The sequence below is a fragment of the Tenrec ecaudatus genome, chromosome 4 (assembly GCF_050624435.1).
Source record: "Tenrec ecaudatus isolate mTenEca1 chromosome 4, mTenEca1.hap1, whole genome shotgun sequence".
Taxonomy (NCBI): domain Eukaryota; kingdom Metazoa; phylum Chordata; class Mammalia; order Afrosoricida; family Tenrecidae; genus Tenrec; species Tenrec ecaudatus.
In genome coordinates, this window is record NC_134533.1 from 66,854,271 (window position 1) to 66,873,782 (window position 19,512).

At 36.3% G+C, this 19,512-nt stretch overlaps 1 pseudogene; it reads right to left on the reverse strand.

Moving 5' to 3' along the window:
* Nucleotides 1-3,483: 3,483 nt before the first annotated feature.
* Nucleotides 3,484-8,861, reverse strand: LOC142446830 (olfactory receptor 51G2-like; annotated as a pseudogene).
* Between the last annotated feature and the right edge of the window lie 10,651 nt (nt 8,862-19,512).

Genomic DNA, 19,512 nt, shown 5'->3' on the forward strand with positions numbered 1-19,512 from the left:
GATGAGGGATCAAGAAAGGAGAGACATGCCGGCCAGCATGGCTGAGAGGAGGCAGTGTGAAGAGAATGACTGTATGCCTGGCGTTTTGTTACATCTTAGCTTCCCTGGAAGGAGCCCTGGTTAGACTGCTAACCTCCAGTCTGCAGCTGGACCCCATCAGCCCTACTCTAAGAAATGTGGGGTTTTCTACACTGGTAAAGATTTGCAGCTTTTGAAACCCATATGAGCAGTTCTACCCTCTCCTACAGGGTTGCTATGAATCATAATCAACTGTAGGGCAGTGAATTTAGTTTCGCTTTTGGTTTAGTTTCCCTAACAACCCCTCAAATCATGAGTATTGGTTATGAATTCTGTGAGGCCAATGCAATGAATTATTGAAACTAGTAGAAAAGCAACTCCTCTACTTTGAAAGGGATGGCTTGTGCCAGAACAGCATAAGGGATAGAAAATAGAGACATTGTTGAGTTCTATCTTGTAACTATCTACCTTGAACTAGTGTTAAGTTGGATTCTTCTTCTCTTTTCTGTATCCAGAAAAGGTCAGACATGTTCCCCATGCCACTTCACCCTCACATTGACATCTTAACATCTAAAGCTGTACTCATAGGACATTTATAAAATGGGAGATTTTCTGAAATGATCTAAACAATTAAACATGACATTCATTAGCCCATTTAAAAAATTCTTGGACTATAAGATATATGTCATTGTCTTACTTATCATCAATATACTAATCAATAATAAGCCTATGGTTGAAATTTCAGACCGTTACCTGAATTTAAGGCAAGTTTTACGCCCATTATTTTACTGACTGCAGAAAACTCATATTTACCATATACAGAGTTGTGTTTTAATTTTATCTTTCTTTCTTTACACTGCATACAAAATGTGCTATCATCTACTTAGTCATTAATTCACTAATCTCAAGAAAAGACTAACAGGCTAATTTTGTAGAGTGAAGTTGGCTTTTAGGGTTATGTCAACTAGACACTCCTGGTCAGGGGTGGAGTTATACTTGTCAATCATGTTGCAGCCTGATGAAATGTCCTTGATGTCATACACCTTTTGTATAAGGACAAGGCAAACAGAAATGCTCTCACTCTCTCTGTCTCATTGCCTTCCTGCTCGTATTGACTCTTCCTACAAACCTGAGCACTGTTGGCATCCTGTCATGTTTCCACAGACTTGGTATTCACACAATTCTGCACCCCCTGGCCAGTGACCTTCTTGCTCCCCAGTTCACCATTCAGCAGGGCTGAGTCTGAAGGAGAACATATGGATTAGCTTCAAACTTAAAGACTACCATAGAATTTAAGAACTTGTGTTGGACTGGATTGGGATATCTTCTTGATATATATAACTTCTTGATATCAAATTCTTTCTTATACTTATATGAGTGTCACTGGATTTGTTTCTCTAGAAAACCAAGCTTAACACATGGGAGTTTTGGGGTATTCAACAGCTAACTGCTGAACCAATCTAGTACATGCAGGAGTGCATGTAGGCATCTTAAATGTTCAAACCTTTTAAAAAATGCTGAACATATAACATGAATAACTTTCTAGAATGTCACTCAGAAGCATACGTCATGTTTGGGGTTTTTTATTCAGATTTTTAAAGCTCTATTTCCATCATAACACATCCCTTTATTACATATGCAGAATTTGCCTATTAGCATCCTTGGAGATGAGTAAACTATATGATACTAATTAGATCCCACTTGCTAATTATTTTCTTACTTGAGTTGGCTTTTATAATATTGTTTTCTCAAACAGTTTATTAAAGTACCTGCCAGTTTGTTACTTTACATTCATCTCACTCATCTACATTTCCATTGTAATTCACTGTACACAAGGAAGCTTTCAAGTAAAGTTTTATAAATATATACCATAAGTATTTCTCTTGGTATGCAGATTATAGTAACAAAATTCAAAAAATTTGATTTTCAAATTTCTTTTATTTAACTTTGAGTAATTCAATATGTTCAAGGTGGTTGAGATTGGTAAATAAAGCAGTTTGACAACTTAGAGAATTATTCTTGATTTTGTATTCTATTGATTTTCCCCCAAAATTTTACTAAGTATGACAAAATACATTAGATCTTAACTACTAGATATCCAGTCTATCTTCATGAATTCTACTAATAGACAAAAACAGAAAAATCTTGGGATTAAAAAGTCTTCATAAGCATAGCCTTCATATATTTAGGTTTGCATCTCTACTTCTATAAATATCTTACCAAAAGTTTTCCTTGGGTTATTTATATATGTGTATTTATCATTATTTCAAATACATATTAATGTCATATAGTTTACATGGGGGGAATTTATGAAAATGTCTTAAACATAACCAACCATCTTGAAGGAATGAGTCCTGGGCCTGGGGATCAGGACTAATGTTGTCTCAGGGTCACAAGGACAATGTTTTATAACAACTAAGAGGAGAATGGGGTCGTAAAAAATTACTGGGGTCTTAAAAGCTCTTGAAAAGCCATCTAAGGTGATACTATTGGTTTCTCTGCATCCAAAGGAAATAAGAATGTAGACTCAAAAGACATATGGAAACAACTACCCTAATAGGCTCATGTGTCATGCTGACATCCGACTCCGAAACCCTGCGATCAGAAAAAGATGTTTCTCAGCTACCACTACCAACTGCTCTAAGATCACAGGAAAAAGTCGTGGATGGGGTAGGAGAAAAATAGGGACTAGAACTCAAAATCATAAAAAGACCAGGATTACTAGGCAGATAAAGACTTAAGGGAGCCCAAAGACTATCGCTTTTAATTACCCTCACGTCTGGAACTGAAATGACCCCCAAGTAAGCAACTATTTAAAACCAATAGGAAATATTAGCCCAAGGACAAAGTTTACAGGATTGGGAAGGAATAATGAATAGAAATAGGAAACACATGAATTATGCGGGATAAGTTATGGTAAATTGAAGAGATTGCAATGGAGAAGTTGAAACAAAATGTGGATGGATTATAGAATGTAAAATTATCAAGTTTGAAAACATTCACCTAATTTTCAATTAAAAATTTGGGTTTGTAACATTTTTTTTCAAAATGTAAGCCAATCCAGAATAACTGGATGAGACCTTAGAAGGTTCTATGCCTGGTGATATTGTGGGATATAAATTGAGCTGCTATTTGCAAAGTCAGTAGTTCAAGTCTGCCAGCGCCCCCATGGATGAAAGATGCATCTTCCTGTTTCATAAAGCTTTATAGCCTCTGTTTCAAAGAAGCAGTTCTACTCTATCCTGCAGGGTTAATGTGAGTTGGAATTGAGTTGTGGGCAATAGGTTTTTAATTGTACACACACATTAGTAAAAGAATAATAAATAAGGAGGTGGATTACTTCTCCCCATAATTGAAATAATTTCATTCTGAAGAGGATTATATATCTCTACATGTGACTCATCTTGTATTCTGTGCAGATGATTAAACTCTTCATGTTTTTTTTTTCTTCTCCACAACAAAGAATTAATGTCCTTGGATGTCTCTGATGCCACCCCTACCCAACCTTAAGAGACGCATCAACCTTTGCCGAATCTGCTGGGTCTTGATAGTGTAAACAACTGGATTGAGTACTGGAAGTGTGAGAAAATGAAGATAGGAAAGCAACATACGACTACATGGGAAGACCGCTTTCCAAATCGGTGAGTCATGGACAGTCCAATCATAGGTGTATAGAACAGCAGCACAGCACATATGTGGGAGACACATGTGTTGAGGGCTCTGAGGCATCCAGCCTTGGAGGCAATGGACAGCACTGTTTGCAGGATCATCCCGTAGGAAAGGACAATGAGTACTGCGTCGGTGCCCAGTGTGGAGAGCACAACAAAGAGACCATATGCACTATTGATGCGGGTGTCGACACAGGCCAGCTTCATGACATCCGGGTGTAGGCAGTAGGAGTGGGAAAGGTGGCAATTCTGGCAGTAAGGCAACTTCTTCAACATGATGGGAGCTGGGATGTAGAGTCCAATACTGCACACCACAATGGCCAAACCTAAGCTGGCAATTCGAGTGTTTGTAAGAATGGTGCCATAGTGAAGAGGCTTGCTAATGGCCACCAAACGGTCAAAGGCCATAGTCAGAAGAACAGACGACTCCATGATGGAGAATGTGTGGATGAAGAAGAGCTGTGCCAAGCAGGCATCCACTGCCACCTCAGTGAAACCCAACATGTAGATGGATAGCATGGTGGGCATTGTGGATGCAGACAGGCACAGGTCAGTCACTGCCAGCATAGACAGAAAATAGTACATGGGTTGATACAAAGAGGGGGCTAACTTCACTACCCACATGATCAAACTGTTCCCTGCCACGGATGCCACATAGGTGGCATACAGGGGGAGGGAGAGCCAGGTGAACAAAGCCTCAAGTCCTGGGGGACCTACTAGGTAGAAGGTGTTGTTGCAGTGTGACATGATGACAGGGAGAGGAAGAACCCCAGGCAGCAATACAGCCAAATGCCCTGAAATCCAGTGAGTTGATACATCAGAATATGTAGTATAAATCAACATCTAGTAAAAACTACCTGAAATGCCCTTTGGGCAATCCAAGATTTACAACGCCCCACTCCCCAAGTATTTTCTCTACTCCATAGATAGAAGGTCATTAAATAAATGTGGTTTCTAATTATTACCATAAATTCTGTAGACTTGGTAAGCCTGACTTTGAGGTCTTACAATGTAATTCCATTTTATAGAGTTTGAAGTGTAATCCTGGAACAGAACTAAGAGTCTTGGTTAATTGTCCATATTATAAAACCAACTCTAGATTCCAACATGGTTTGTGAGATTTGGGTCCAGAATCCAATTTTCTGACTTCCTGTCAATTTTTTTTCAACACTTTACCTGTTTTCTAATACTCCCTCAAAACTCACAGCCACCGAGTCAATGCTGACTCATAGTAAGCCCCTGTGGGTTAGTAAGCCCCTGTGGGTTCTCAAGCCTGTAAGCATTTACAGGAGTAGAAAGCCTAGTCTTTCTCCTACGGAGATGTTGGCTTCAATAGCTGATCATGCAGTTCTCAGCCCAGTGCACAGTCACTACACCACCAGGGCTCCTTCAGATAGGTATGTCCATAATATGGTGGATAGTCTTAAAGATGAAGATAAACAAGCGGCCATCTAGCTTAGCAGCAACCAAGCCAACACAGAAGAAACAGGCCAATCTGTGTGTTCGTGAGGTGTCGAAGGGAAAGTGTTTCAGGCATCAAAGAAGGTAAAATCATTGTGCGCTCACCTTCCCAATATAATCGGTGAGGACAAATGGGGCATAAGCAAGTGTGGTGAAGAAAGCTGATGGCTATCAAAAGCTATAGCGTCTGGGGTCTTAAAGGCATGAAGGTAAACAAGCACCCATCTAACACGAAAGCAACAAAGCCCACATGGAAGAAGCACACCAGCCTGTGTGATCATGAGGTGATGAAGGGATCAAGTATCAAGCATCAAGGAACAAAAATCACATTATTGTGAATGAGGAGGAGTGCAGAGTGGGGACCCTAAGGCCATTTGTGGGCAACTGGACATCCCCTTACAGAAGGGACACAGAGAGGAGACAAGCCAGTCAGGGTGCAGTTTAGCAGCAATGAGACATACAACTTTCCTCTATTTCTTAAATGCTTCCTCCCACCATCATGATCTCAATTCTACCTTACATTTCCAGCTGGACCAGAGGATGTACACTGGTACATATGAGAACTGGAAACATTGGGAATCCAGGACAGATGAACCCCTGAGGACTAGTGGTGAGAGTGGTGATACTGGGATGGTGGAACAAAGGTGGGGTAGAAAGGGGGAATCGATTACAAGGATCTACATATAACCTCCTCTCTGGAGGTCAGACAACAGAAAAGTGGGTAAAGGGAGACCTTGGACAGTGTAAGATATGACAAAGTAATAATTTATGAATTATCAATGGTTTGTGAGGGGGCGAACATGGAGGAGGGGGAATGAGAGCTGACGCCGGGGCTCAAGTGGAAAGCAGATGTTTTGAGAATGATGAGGGCAACAAATGTACAAATGTGCTTGACACACTGGATGCATGGATGGTTGTGATAAACATTGTATTTCCTATTTCAAATGTTCAAAATGCACCCACAGAACATGACAGCACGTCACCATTAGCACACAAACATGGCCTTCAAGCAGACATCAAGTAAAATTCCAAATCACAGCAACTATTTTAGAAAACTACCGTCGTCCAAGCAGTTCCGACTAAAAGCAAACCTCGAGGACAGAGTGCAAGTGGCCCGGGGATTTCTGAGACTGGCTCTCCAGGGAGTGAACAGCCTCACCTCTTTCACGTGAGCTGCCAAGTGGTTCCAAAAAGCTGACCTAGTTAGCAAGCAATGCCTTATCTACTGCACCCCCGAAATCCTCAATACTATAGATTTTATATAAATATATCTTAATAGACTTAGTATACTAACAGGTGTCCTTATATGAAAGTAAAATAAAGACTTTTATGATTACTACTATATATGTTTATATCGCCTGTATGATGGACTACAGATAAGGAGCCCTGCCAGGATACCAGTTAAACAATTGATTGCTAGATAAAAGGTTTGCAGTTCAACATGTGTATTGCTTTTCAGGAGGAGAGACCTGGTATTTTTCTCTCATAAAAAGTACTACAGCTGGTACCCTCTTTCTACCCTACCTTCTCGCCACCCTCCCAGTATTGCCACTCTCAGCACTGGTCCTGAAGGGATCATCAATCCTGTATTCCCTGTGTTTCCAGTTCCTATCTGTACCAGTGTACATCCTCTGGTCTAGCCAGATTTGTAAGTTAGAATTGTGATCATGATAGTGTGGGGAGGGTGTTAGGGCAGTAAGCATTAAAGAACTAGAGGAAAGTTGTATGTTTCATCGTTGCTACACTGCACCCTGACTGGCTCATCTCCTCCCCGCAACCCTTCTGTAAGGGGATGTCCAATTGTTTACAGATGGGCTTTGAATCTTCAGTCTGCACTCCCCCTCTTTTACAATATGATTTTTGCTCTTTGATGCCTGATACTTCATTAATAATATGTGAACCCTAGTAAGAAATTAAATTATAGTTCCTATCCAAGACCTCTTGCATACAGATTTCTTGAGGTGAACTTTGGCATTCAATGTTTTAACAGTATCTGCAGGTACTGCTCAGACCTGTTACAATTTAGGAACACCTATACCCCATTAAGCATAGTACTGCTCCCTCAAAGCACTGAGTGTAGTACTGTTGGGGGTTCATAAAGGAAAGAAAATCACAGGTAATGAATTCGAGGATTGGTACATCTTTAAATGAAGAAAGACATCTCAGTCCTCCCCTTTAAGGTCTGTGATGGTATCAGCCAGCATATTTAGCTACAGTTACTTGTAGCTTAAAATTATTTCTTTGTTCCAGTTTCTTATGTTGCAAAGGATTTTATCACAGATCATTAAAGTCCAAAATGAATATTGTGACTATTCTAAACATACATTATTTTGTTTCTGAGAGTTTATTAGGAAAGGTAGCAAATTATTAATAAGACAACTTGTATGACTATCCTCCACTTCAATAGAAATTTTGGCATGATGTTTTATTGCGTCTGCATGTCTTTATAATTTTCTTGTCAGTTATTGATGGCAATATGCGTTAAGATAAAACGGTTGAAGGTATTGGCTAAGAATATGTGTACATGTACATTCAAATCAACTGTTTGAACTCTTTTTATTTATGAATTTCCAAGACTAAGTTTATCCTGAACTGTTCTGTAAACACAGAAAAATCTATAAGATTTCTTTAGGAAACAAAAAGGTCTTTTTTTTTTTTACTGGAACTCTTGCCTTCTCCTGACATAATTACTATATTATTTCCTTGAAGTTCACCATGTAACCATGCATCGCTAAACTTAGTAGATTTGTTGGTGTATGAATTTATATAGTTGGTTACATGCAACTTAAGTTTGTTTACTTCCCAGTGATTTATATTAATGATGAAAGTTTATTCATTGTTAATAATCAATAATGCATCATAGTATACATATACATTTAATATTTATATAATGCACCACCATTTGGTTGTTTACTTTATGTATTGTTCTCTGGCAGTCTCGGCAATTATGTCAAAACAATGTCTTGATACCAGTATTATCCTCACTTGATGAGAAAATAAGCTGCATACTATCAGTAAATTAATGTGACTTAGTTAGCTTTATGCTAAGTCATATCCATATAACTAAATAGTACTAAAAACAGGTACCAGCATTCCATACAATATGATTCTCTCACATAATGATGTCAGTCATAGTCTTCACTAAGACTCAGAATGTTCGCATGAGTGTCAGAATATAAAAATATGATACAATTTTCATTAACTGAGTTTAAAAAATTAATTTCTGAGAATTCTGATAAGCTACAATATTTTGGTTACCAGTTGAGTGTGTTAACGCTTTTCACCATTGAGGTGCTAATTTTATCAGTTTTATCGAAATCAACACAAATACACTGTTAAGAAAATGAAAAAGCAAACTGGAGACTAGGCAAATATCAGGCAAATGATGTAACTTGAATTTAAATTTTGTATGCAATTTATACCAGTAATTTTATATATTCATCCACATATTTAACATTTACACATTCTATAGATGTCTATAAAATCTGTATATTTTATATTTATATCTAAATTTACTACATATAAAATTATATGTATTGGTTTTAAAACTCAATAATAAAATAGAAATAAAAAAGTCAAGTTCATTGTTATTGCATCAAGGCAAGCTTACGTATTTCATGCAGAAGTGAGCAATTTTTATGCTGTAATTTTTAAAGGTGCACATCACTAGATATTTTTCTCCCATAGAGTGACAGGTGAGTTTGAATTAGACATGCTACCATATTCACACCTCTATTCGTGACTCATATTGGAATTGGGATGACATTGCGGCCTGCCATCCTCATAATCCCATACCTTCTGCTCATAAAGTGTCGCCTGAAGCTATACTGAACCAAAATAATATCCCATACTTATTGTGAACACATGGCTGTTGTGAAGCTTGCCACTGCAGATATTTTTATCAATAAGTTCTATGGTCTCTTTGGTGCTTTCATTGTTGGTGGGTTTGACTTCCTTTCAATCACCCTTTCCTATAGCCAGATATTTTATCACGGTTGCTCACCTGCCCCTCCCCCCCCAAAAGGCTCATCTTAAGGCATTCAATACATGTATTCTTAAGGCATTCAATACATGTATGTCTTCTTCCAATTTTATCTCCTTGCTTTCTTCTCTTGTTTTTACTCACAGATCTAGATCTCATATCCCATCACACATACATATTACTTTGTCCATCCTTTATCTACTAGTTCCACCTTTCTTCAATCCTTTTGTCTATGGAGTGAAGACCAAGCAGACTAGAGATCAGGTATAAAAAATTTTCTGTTCCAAGGACCAGGTTTGACATTTCATTAAAATTGTTCTTTCTATTAATTAAATGGCTCCTCTAGGGGCCCTATTGATCTGACTCTCCCATTAATATTGGCGGGTATAACTAAGATCTTAATAACAAATGAATCAAAGACTTTTAAAGGAATTCTAAAGGTTATTGACTTCTGAATGAGGAAAACATTGATACCTGGTAAATTTTACTGGCATGTAAGCAGTAATATAAACAATATTTTTCTAACTTTACTTTTGATGTTATCCCTACCTCATCAAACAATAACCAGAGGAAAGATTTAGAAGTCTAAAAAAAAAAATCCCAAGTAGATAGTTTACAGGATGGGATCATTGCTCTAATTGTTTCCTAAAGATTTTTCTTTAATTTAAAGAAAATTAATATTATTTGCCTTAAGTTTCTTGAATAAACTTCATTTGTAAGACTCTCATAATTGAAGGCAAGTAGCCTAGTTATTGCCAAAATATTTTTGGCCAAAATATTTTATAGAAAATACAAGTATAAACTTGTTATGGAAAATCTTTGATAATGTGTTGCATCTCAGGCATTGTGGAAGGATGTATGGTCTCTGCAGTCAAATAAAGCTATTCTCAAAACTTTATTTCACCTCCTCGATATGCTGGGCCTTGGGAAAACAGTGTATGGTCACAAATTCAGCTTTCTCTACTCTGAAGTAGAGAAATAAGGGTAAAATAAGCCTTACAAAGTAAATAAGTAAAATAAGCCTTACAAAGAAGCAGAAGTAGTGTTTACTGTAAAATCGTTGTCAAAAAATTGTGTAATTTTCCCATAGGACTTCATGACTTATAGTAATTCAATATGGATAAAATATTATACTTCCATAATCATTTTTGTTGTTTCCATAATGAAAATCACCATGCCTGAGAAATATTTTGATATAAATATTGTGCCTCTACTTCTATATATTCTTCTAATGTCTCCATTGAAATTCTTCACAAAAATATGAATGGAAGATTTTTCATACTTACTCATTCTTGGCTAGAATTGTATAGAAAGGAGTTTCATGTTTAATATGAAGAATTTTTGAATTCTGTAGTTTTAACAGATGCAGTGAAATATATCTTTATTTCTATGTTTCTATTTTTCTTCATTTGAGTGATTATTGTCAATTTTATTGTATTTTATGGGAATATTTTATTATTATAATACTACATAAGATTAGATCTGTAATTACAGATTAAATAAATGTTATATTGTTTTTTAATGTAACACACAAAAAAGCATTTACCTAAGATTATATATAAATTTCCCTACAAAGTCAAAGTTCATAAAAAATTTAGTACTGTAACAGTGAGTGGAGGTTATTTTAAAGCCACAAAATGCATCATATTTCCTTTAGGAATACCTCTGGTACACCTGATACTTCTTATAATTTTTACATTTCATCTATAAAGACAACATGTGTAAAGCTAATATAATTGTTTTCCAAGTAAATATTTCTATTAATTTACCCATTTGGCCTAGGGTAGAAAGAAGTACATATAATATAAACTTTTCTAAATTTCCTACTAATTCAATTTAGACAAGTTTTGACATAGGGCATTTCTAAACTTTTAGGTTAAATTTGTTACTTTTACGTGATTTGTCATAAATAACCTGGGGTTTGCATTTGAGCATACAATAGACATGGGATAAAAAGAGTAAGTCAAAATATATTACTACAAAATCATAGAAAGCTTTATTAAACAAATATCAAAATATATAGCCATTACTCTAGCTAGGTGTATACTCTCCTGAAATAAGCATTTCTAACTCTTACTCTTCTTGAAGAATTCTACACTCTTCAATTTATACCACTTCCAAATGAAATTTTGACATTCTTTATGGATTCAAATCTTATTCATTTTCAATGTTGATTATGGGGAACAGAAATATATCTAACAGTGCAAGATTGGGCCTGTTGTGTGGATGGGCTAATTCTTCATAATAAAATTATTATAGGTCTGAAGTTGGTCCCCTGGAAGAATGATCAGAAGCATTGTCATGATGGAATAAGAAATATTCTCAGAATATAGCTCCTGGCCTTTTGCTCACCAATGTAGTTCTCAATTTAAACAAAAACCTAAAAAAAAAAAAAACCACTTCTTCCTAAGATGTTCCCATGGTTGTCCTAATAAGAAATCTACCTAGAATGTCCAGAGGAATTGCAAAAGGAAATATTATAACTTTCTAAATTGACCCACTGTTTGATTGGACCTTCCTCTGTATTGGATGGGTCAATATACAAACCATGCCTTGTTATGATTCCTTCCATAAAATCATCTTTGTTAACTTTGATCTTACTTAGAACATGGATGGAAAGTTCAGTTATTTGAGCTAGTTGATCTTTGTGAAATATTTTTGGCATCCATTGAACAGAATCATCATTGAGAGACTAAATATTTGCTAATCTTGGGGCCTGAGGGATTCTGAGACTAAGTCGTGTAATTGTCAGTGCTCTTTAGGGAGCACAAGTAAAGGCTCTTGGGCAAGGTATGCCTAGCAGAATATAATGAAGATGTTCATAAATGATCAGCAATGTGATGTTCATATTTAATTTAATTTAAAGCTACTGTATATGCATAAGCTCCGATCCAAAAATTGCTGCTAATTTAATTCTGATTATTACTAACCTTATAGGGCACAGCAGAGCTGTCCCATAAAGGTTTCTAGGGCTGCAAAATATATTTTATAGGATGTAGCTTGCCACAATTTCTCCAGCAGAGTGGTTGGGAGCTTGAAATATTTATGTTTAAAATCCAAAAGTTTAAATTATCCAGCCATTACTAAAGTGATAGAGTTCTATTTAGCTATATAAAAGGGTATTTGTGGTGTAGTGTTTACGCAGTAGGCTGCATTCCACATGGCCACAGTTCAAATCCTCCAGCAGCTCCATGGGAGTAAGACTGGACTTTCCACTCCCATGAAGAATCATAGTCTTGGAAAGCTGTGGAGGAGTGCTATGAATCAGCATTGACTTGATGGCAATAAGAGTTATGCAGTTTGATTTAAAATAATAACTAAATCTGATATATAATTGGATGGTATAGTGACAGGGACTTGTTAAAATGTATATCATTTGGTACAAAAGGTTTGTTAGTTAATATTTATTAATATAAATGCAACAATATAATCATTACATAGCTTCTTTTTTGGCATGAGAGGAAAATGCTGTGGTGATTGTAGAACCTTTTAGTTCATTTATTTATTATTTTGTAACTGGTATTTTATTGGTCTTTTTGAGATCAATACAAATACATTATGTAAAATTTGTATGCAATTCTTAATACATGCACCTAAATCCTAAAATGACATGTAGACTGAAATTTGGCTCTAAATTCCAGTGTCTCTAGAGCTTTAAATTTGAAGGCAATTTTTTTCAAACTGCTTATCAAGTACCATTATCTTCAAATGTTGATAATTTGTAGAATCTTAAGTCCCACTAATTCTAAATTATATGCCACACACATTAAATGCTCAAATATTCAACCCTTCACAGCCCATAACAGAGTTTTCAGGAAAGCTGGACAACAAATGTTAAGTAACCATGCTTGGGACAGAAGGGGTTGTCCCTCAGTGATAGATAAGTTTATTGTGTCAACCAGGCCAATGAACACCTGTGGAATTAATTGAAATGCAGAGAGATAAATGGCTTGGAGAGTATGGTCTTTCATGTCACTTGCTCTTTGATGATTGGACCAGTGTGCAGTTGCCTTAGCTTGTATACTACCTAAACTACCTGTGGGACACCTAACACGTTGACTTGTTGCTATTATTCAAGACCTTCTTTCCAACGTTACTGGAGTATACATCTCTTGAACTAGGGACTACTGGACCCAGTCACCTGGCTGACTATTGGCTATCTGCCTTGCTGTGGCCATATAGCCTGAATTGCTCTACAGAGGACTACCTGGTGGCCATCAAGACTTGAAGGACTGCCAATGTCTCAGCAGTCTTACGGAAGTGAGGCTCAATGAGCCAATTGTACTGCTGTATATATTAATTGTTTATTTCTTATTATATACATGTGTAATAATTAGTGTCCTGACTTTGTTTCTTTAGTGAATTCTGTCTAACATAATTGGTACCAGGAGTGGTTCTAGATATATAAAATCATAAATAAGGGCTTCTTAAATTGGCTCTCCAGCCTGATTAGGTTGTCAGCACTAATAATGCTATTTCTACCCCTAAAGGCATGGATAAGCCTTATACTCTTATTAATCCATGGTGCGAAGTAGCATAGCTAATATCTACAGTATCACCACCAGTAGATGAAGTTCTGGTTAAAGGAGAGGGCCTGGGGATCGTATGTTTGATGTTTTCCAGCAGTTTTGTCAGGATGACAGTGTAGGCAAGTTGGTTAGCTGGTTCTCCATTCAATGGAAAGTGTGATTAAGGAGAGGGATGATCCCAGAACCTCAAAAGTTCACCTCAAGTGCCGAATAACAGACCTAAAAGCTTCCACCTGTGCTACAAAGGAAAGCCTTCCTGCCTCTAATAATATAGCTGACATTGCTCCCAACCAGGTCCGGAACCTCATCATTTGAGTGGCTGAATTACAATGTCAGCTGAATTGCAGATCTAGAGCATTGTCTAATACTAAAGTGAGGGTGTTGATAGGAAAAAGTTGGGACCCTGAAATATGGAATAGGAACATATGAGCTGAAGATCCATAAGAGGAGGATATTGAGGCCCTAGAAATGACGGAGCCACCACAGTCAATAGATCCATCTTTCCTAGCTGAGGACATTAGTCCAGTATCAATAAAACAACCTGCAGCTAAGCAGATTAACCAAACTGTTCAAGTTTTAATGCCAGGTGGACATGCTTATGTTTCTGTATTAATTTTACTCTGTTTGATATTAAAGTTAGTATCATGCATTATTTCATTTCTGAATAAACTCCTTTTACATAATAATTGAAAAATGATAAAAATAATATGTTCAATAAATAGTAATCAATAATGAATGCTATGAGATGTGGTTTAATATTTAAAATTTATACTATTCTAACACAAATATATAAATAGAATAATGCATATTAAATTAATAGTGTAATAAACTTGATGCCTCCCATGGTAAATACCAAAGAAGAAAAGATCAGTGTTTGGCTACTTACTGAGAGTTTCATGATTCAAACCTACCAGATTCTCAATGGGAAAATGATGTCAGAGTCTGTTGCTGTAAAGATGATCGCCTTTGAAATTCTGGATTACTGTCCTCCTTCGTTCTACAATGTCAGCATAAACTGAAGCCCAGCATGCTTCATTTTGTTTTGGTTTATAGTCATGTGAAATGTTGACCTTCCTAAAGAGGAGACTCCTACACAAGAACATCTCATTAAAAACATAACAAACAAAACAAAAACAGCAGTAACTACTAACTTGTCCAAAGATAAACTTGTTGTTCTGTGCCATCAAGTCAGTTCTAATCCATCGTGACTCTGTGCAATCAAGCCATGTCTGAGTCCCTGTTGTAGCCACTCCATCTTGCTCTTGGAGTCCATCTCATGGAGGGCCTTTCTCTTTTTCACTGACCCACTGTTTGATCAAGCATGATGTCCTTGTCCAGATACTCGTCCCTTCTGTTAACATGTTCAAAAACTGGGTAGAAACCTCATGAAAACCTCGTATGAAATCTCACCATCATCACTGTAAAGCAACATTCTAACTCTACTTCTTAAATGGACCTGCTGTTCTTCTGGAAGTCAAGGGTAACCCAACATTCTTCACCAACACTGTAATAGAAACGCATACACATTTTTGTTTCATTATCTTACTTTTGTGCAAATGTGAATATTGAAAATATAATGGATTGGATTAGCTGCACATAAGTTATCAAAGATAATTTTTTGTTTTTAACTAAAGAAGAATTTTACAGCAAAATAGCCCAGTAAACAAGCTGATTTCCTGATTTCTATGGACATTTATTGTGGATCCCAGTAAAATGAAATGAAATCCTTGACATACATATGTTATTCTCCTTTGTTAATTCTTATGGTTTGTTGGTCCAGTTTTGAGGACTTTATTTTCTTGTTAATGATATATAATCTATACTGGAGGTTGCAGTCTTTAATCTTCCTCAGTAAATTCTTTATGACCTCTTCATTTTTGGCAAACAAGATTGTATCATCTATATATTGCCTACAGTTTGTTAATGGTACTTCCTCTAATTCTGATACTTAATTCTTATTCATATATTCCAACTCTTGGATGATTTTTCTGAGCATCCAATTTCAATAAGTAAGGAGAAAGAATATAACCCATATGCACATTTTCCTTAATTTTTAACCATAAAATGCCCTTGTTCTGTTAAAACAACCACCTTTTTGTCTATGTACAAGCTCTGAATGAGTACAAATGAGTGTGCTGGAATCGTAACTCTTCACAATTGTGACAGTTATGGTTTATTTTCCCATCCTGGACAATGAACACATGTGGGATTAATTGAAGGGCGGAGAGAGAAATGGTTCGGTGAACCTTGCCTTTCTTGTGTCTTATTCTCTGATGGTTGGACCAGTGTTGGCTGCCTTGACTAGTTCTCTGCCTCATTTGGAAAGTTTCACTTCCTGCGAGACACCCCTGAGGAGAGGCCACATGACTCTACCCTGATGCAGCCCTGGGTGCTGGAAAAGCTATGTGGAGACCCCTGCCAGTGCTTTTTTGACAATTTCCAAATACCCAGGCACATATGCATAGATATATATTTTTGGGAAATTACAAGACTAAAAAGGCTGGCAAGTCCCAAGTCCTAGATTAGGCATCAAGTTCTTCTTGAGTCTTGTAGTTGGAAAGACTGTTGAACTCAAGAACAACAGGTCAAATGGTCGACTTATAGCTAACTGGCTGAAGAATTCAAAATGTACAAGTAAGAGAGCAGGCTGTTAGCTCACCAACTGCTGACAGTATCAAACAGAGATGTTAGATAATAACAAACTTGGTCGGATGATATGCATAGAATATATAGAATGAAGGATTTTGAGCAGTCAAACTTTGCCAGAATTTCAATATATAAATTAATAGAGGCCAAAATTTGTAAACAAATGGAATCGGCAATAAACAGGACAAAGAATTGTCCATCCCCACATACAAAAACAAAACAAATGAATATTAAAACATCGAAAGCACTAAATTCATACTATTGATAATTACACTGAATATAAATGGGTTAAACACACCAAACAATAGGCAGAGATTGGCAAAATGGATAAGAAATATGACCTAACAGCATGTAGGCTACAAGAGATTTGGCTTAGATAAAAATATGAAAACAAGGTAAAAACCAAAGGGTAAAAGTATATATCAAACACATGATAATAAAGAGAGCATGAGTGGTGATACTAATGTCTGATAGAAGACTTCAAGGAGAAAACCTTCATGAGAGACAAGGAAGGACTTTTTATCATTTTATTAGGGGCTCTTACATCTCTTATCAGAATCCATACATGCATCCATCATGTCAAGCACATTTGTACATATGTTGTCATCATCGTTTTTAAAACATTTTCTTTCTACCTGAACCATTTGTATCAGTTCTTCATTTGTCCCTCCTCCCCCCACCCTTCCTGCCTCATAAACCCTCTATAATTTATAAATTATTATATTTGTCAACTCTAACACTAACCACCTTCTTCCTTCACCCACTTTTCTGTTGTTCATCCCCCTGGGTGGTGGTTGTGGTAGTGGTAATTGTTATATGTCCATCATTGTGATCAGTTCCCCTTTTCTTCCCCCACCTTCCCCCAACCTCCTGGTTTTTGCTAGACCAGAAAGGACATATTTAATGCGTAAAGGTAAATCTATGCGTTGTGCTTCAGACTACATTGTCAGCTATATAAAACCACCAGCTACCCAGAGAAACAAAATTGAAGCTTTCTACTGCCTGAAACAATCGCAGTCCCAGAAACCAAAAGAGGAAGTTCTACCTTGTACTACAGGCTCACTATGAGTCAAACCTGACTTGATGGTAGTGAGTTCAGTGTTTTGACATACCCAACAAACATATCCTAAATGTATAAATTAAATTTTAACAGATCTGAAAAAAGAAATAGATAACTCTGCAATAAGTGTCAAAGACATCAATGCACCTCTTTTGATCAAAGACCAAACATCTAGAAAAGAAATCTACAAAGAAATAAAAGAACTAAACAATACTGTCAGTCAACTTAGCCTCATAGCCATATTCAGAACAGTTCATCCAACTATGGCACAAAATACTTTTCCATTGTATATGGGCCATTGTCCTCAATAGGTCATATGCAAGGCCATAAAGCAAACCTCAAGGAATTTAAGAACATCAAAGCAGTATAAAGTACTTCTCAGATCATAGTGTTACAAAATTATAGGAGTAACTATATAAAAAAATCAAATACACAAAAATTATCTCTTTAAAGCAGGGCACTAGAATAAATAGATAATGAGAAAAATGTTCTCAAAGTGAAAAAAGAATTAAAGTACAATATATAAAAACCTTCAGATACAGTAAAAGTAGGGCTCAGAGATCAAATTTCAATGATAGATATCTAAAGTGATAAAAAACTAACACCTTAATCCAATATCACAAATTGGAAAAAGAACCACAGGAAAGCCTACAGTAACCAGAATAAATAATATTAGAGAAGAAAAAATGAAACGTATGACAGAAAGAAAAAAAGCCCTTTTAACAACAACAAAAAATCCTAGCTTCATTGGGGAGTAAAACCAAACTTTCAGAAAAAAGCAGTCATCAATGCTACTCAAACTACTTCAGAACATATGAAAGGATGGAATACATTCAAATTCATCCTGTAAAACAAAAAATAGCCTTGATAATAAAGCCATGCAAAGACAGTACATAAAACATAACTGTAACTTCACTTAGTAGCGTAGATTCAAACCTTCTCAATAAAATTCTAGGCAATAGGATCCGAAATATTTTCAAAATATAATACATTATAAGTGGGATTCTTGTCAGATATGCCAGAAATTCAAGCCAGGTTCAGAAGAGGGCATAGTATTAGGATATTCTTGCTGCCATTAGATGAATTTTGGCTGAAAGGAGAGAATAACAGACAGATGTTTGTGTTTTCTTGATTTTTGTAAGGCATTTGATTGTGTAGATCATAACAAACTAGAAAACATTGAGAAGAATGAGAAGTCCAGACCGTTTCATTGTGCTCATGAGGAACCTATGCATAAATTAAGAAGCAGCGGTTTATTAGACTGAACAAAAAGTAAGTGGTCTAAACTGTGGAGAGGCATGTGTCAAAGTTGTATCCTTCCCCCATACTTCTGCAATCTGTGTGCTGAACAAATAATCAAAGAAGTTGGACTACATAAAAAATAAAGCAGCATCAGAGTTGGAACAGGCTCATTAACCACCTATGCTATGCACATCACACCTTGCTTGCATAAAATGAAGGCAACTTGACACACCTTTGATAAGATCAAAGACTATTGTCTTCAGTATGAATTACAATTAAATGTAAATAAAATACGATCATAATGTAGACTAATGGAAAACCCCATTGACATGGTAAAACACTATAGAAAACAGATTATTAACAAGTTGGAAATGGAATAACATCTAATTATGTAGTCCTACTACAAGGGCAGTAATCCTAGAAATATTAGAGTCAACACATGTTAGTATATCCCCAACACCCATGTTTACAATAACAAAAATGATATAAACAACCTAAGTGTCAATCAGTAGATAAATTGATAAACAATAAAGAATATAAACAGAATGGAATACTTATGTAAATTTACAGAATAATGAGTCGTGAAATATCATAACATTAATGAACCTAGAACATATTATGCTGCATGAAATAAATCAATCACAAAAGGACAAATGAAACCCTAATATAAAAAGCCTTGTGCACACACATAAAGATGTTATTTGATGGTTCCCAGAAGCAGAAAGGAAAGTAATCACCAACAAGAGAATAAAAACACCAAACCCACTGCCATCACGTCAATGCTGCCTCATAGCAACCCCAAATGATCAAGTGTAAATTTGGATAAAGGGAAACTAATGCACAATAGGACATGAGTTATCAATCTGTGGGTTGTGAACCCATTGGTTGAACAACCCTTTCACTTGG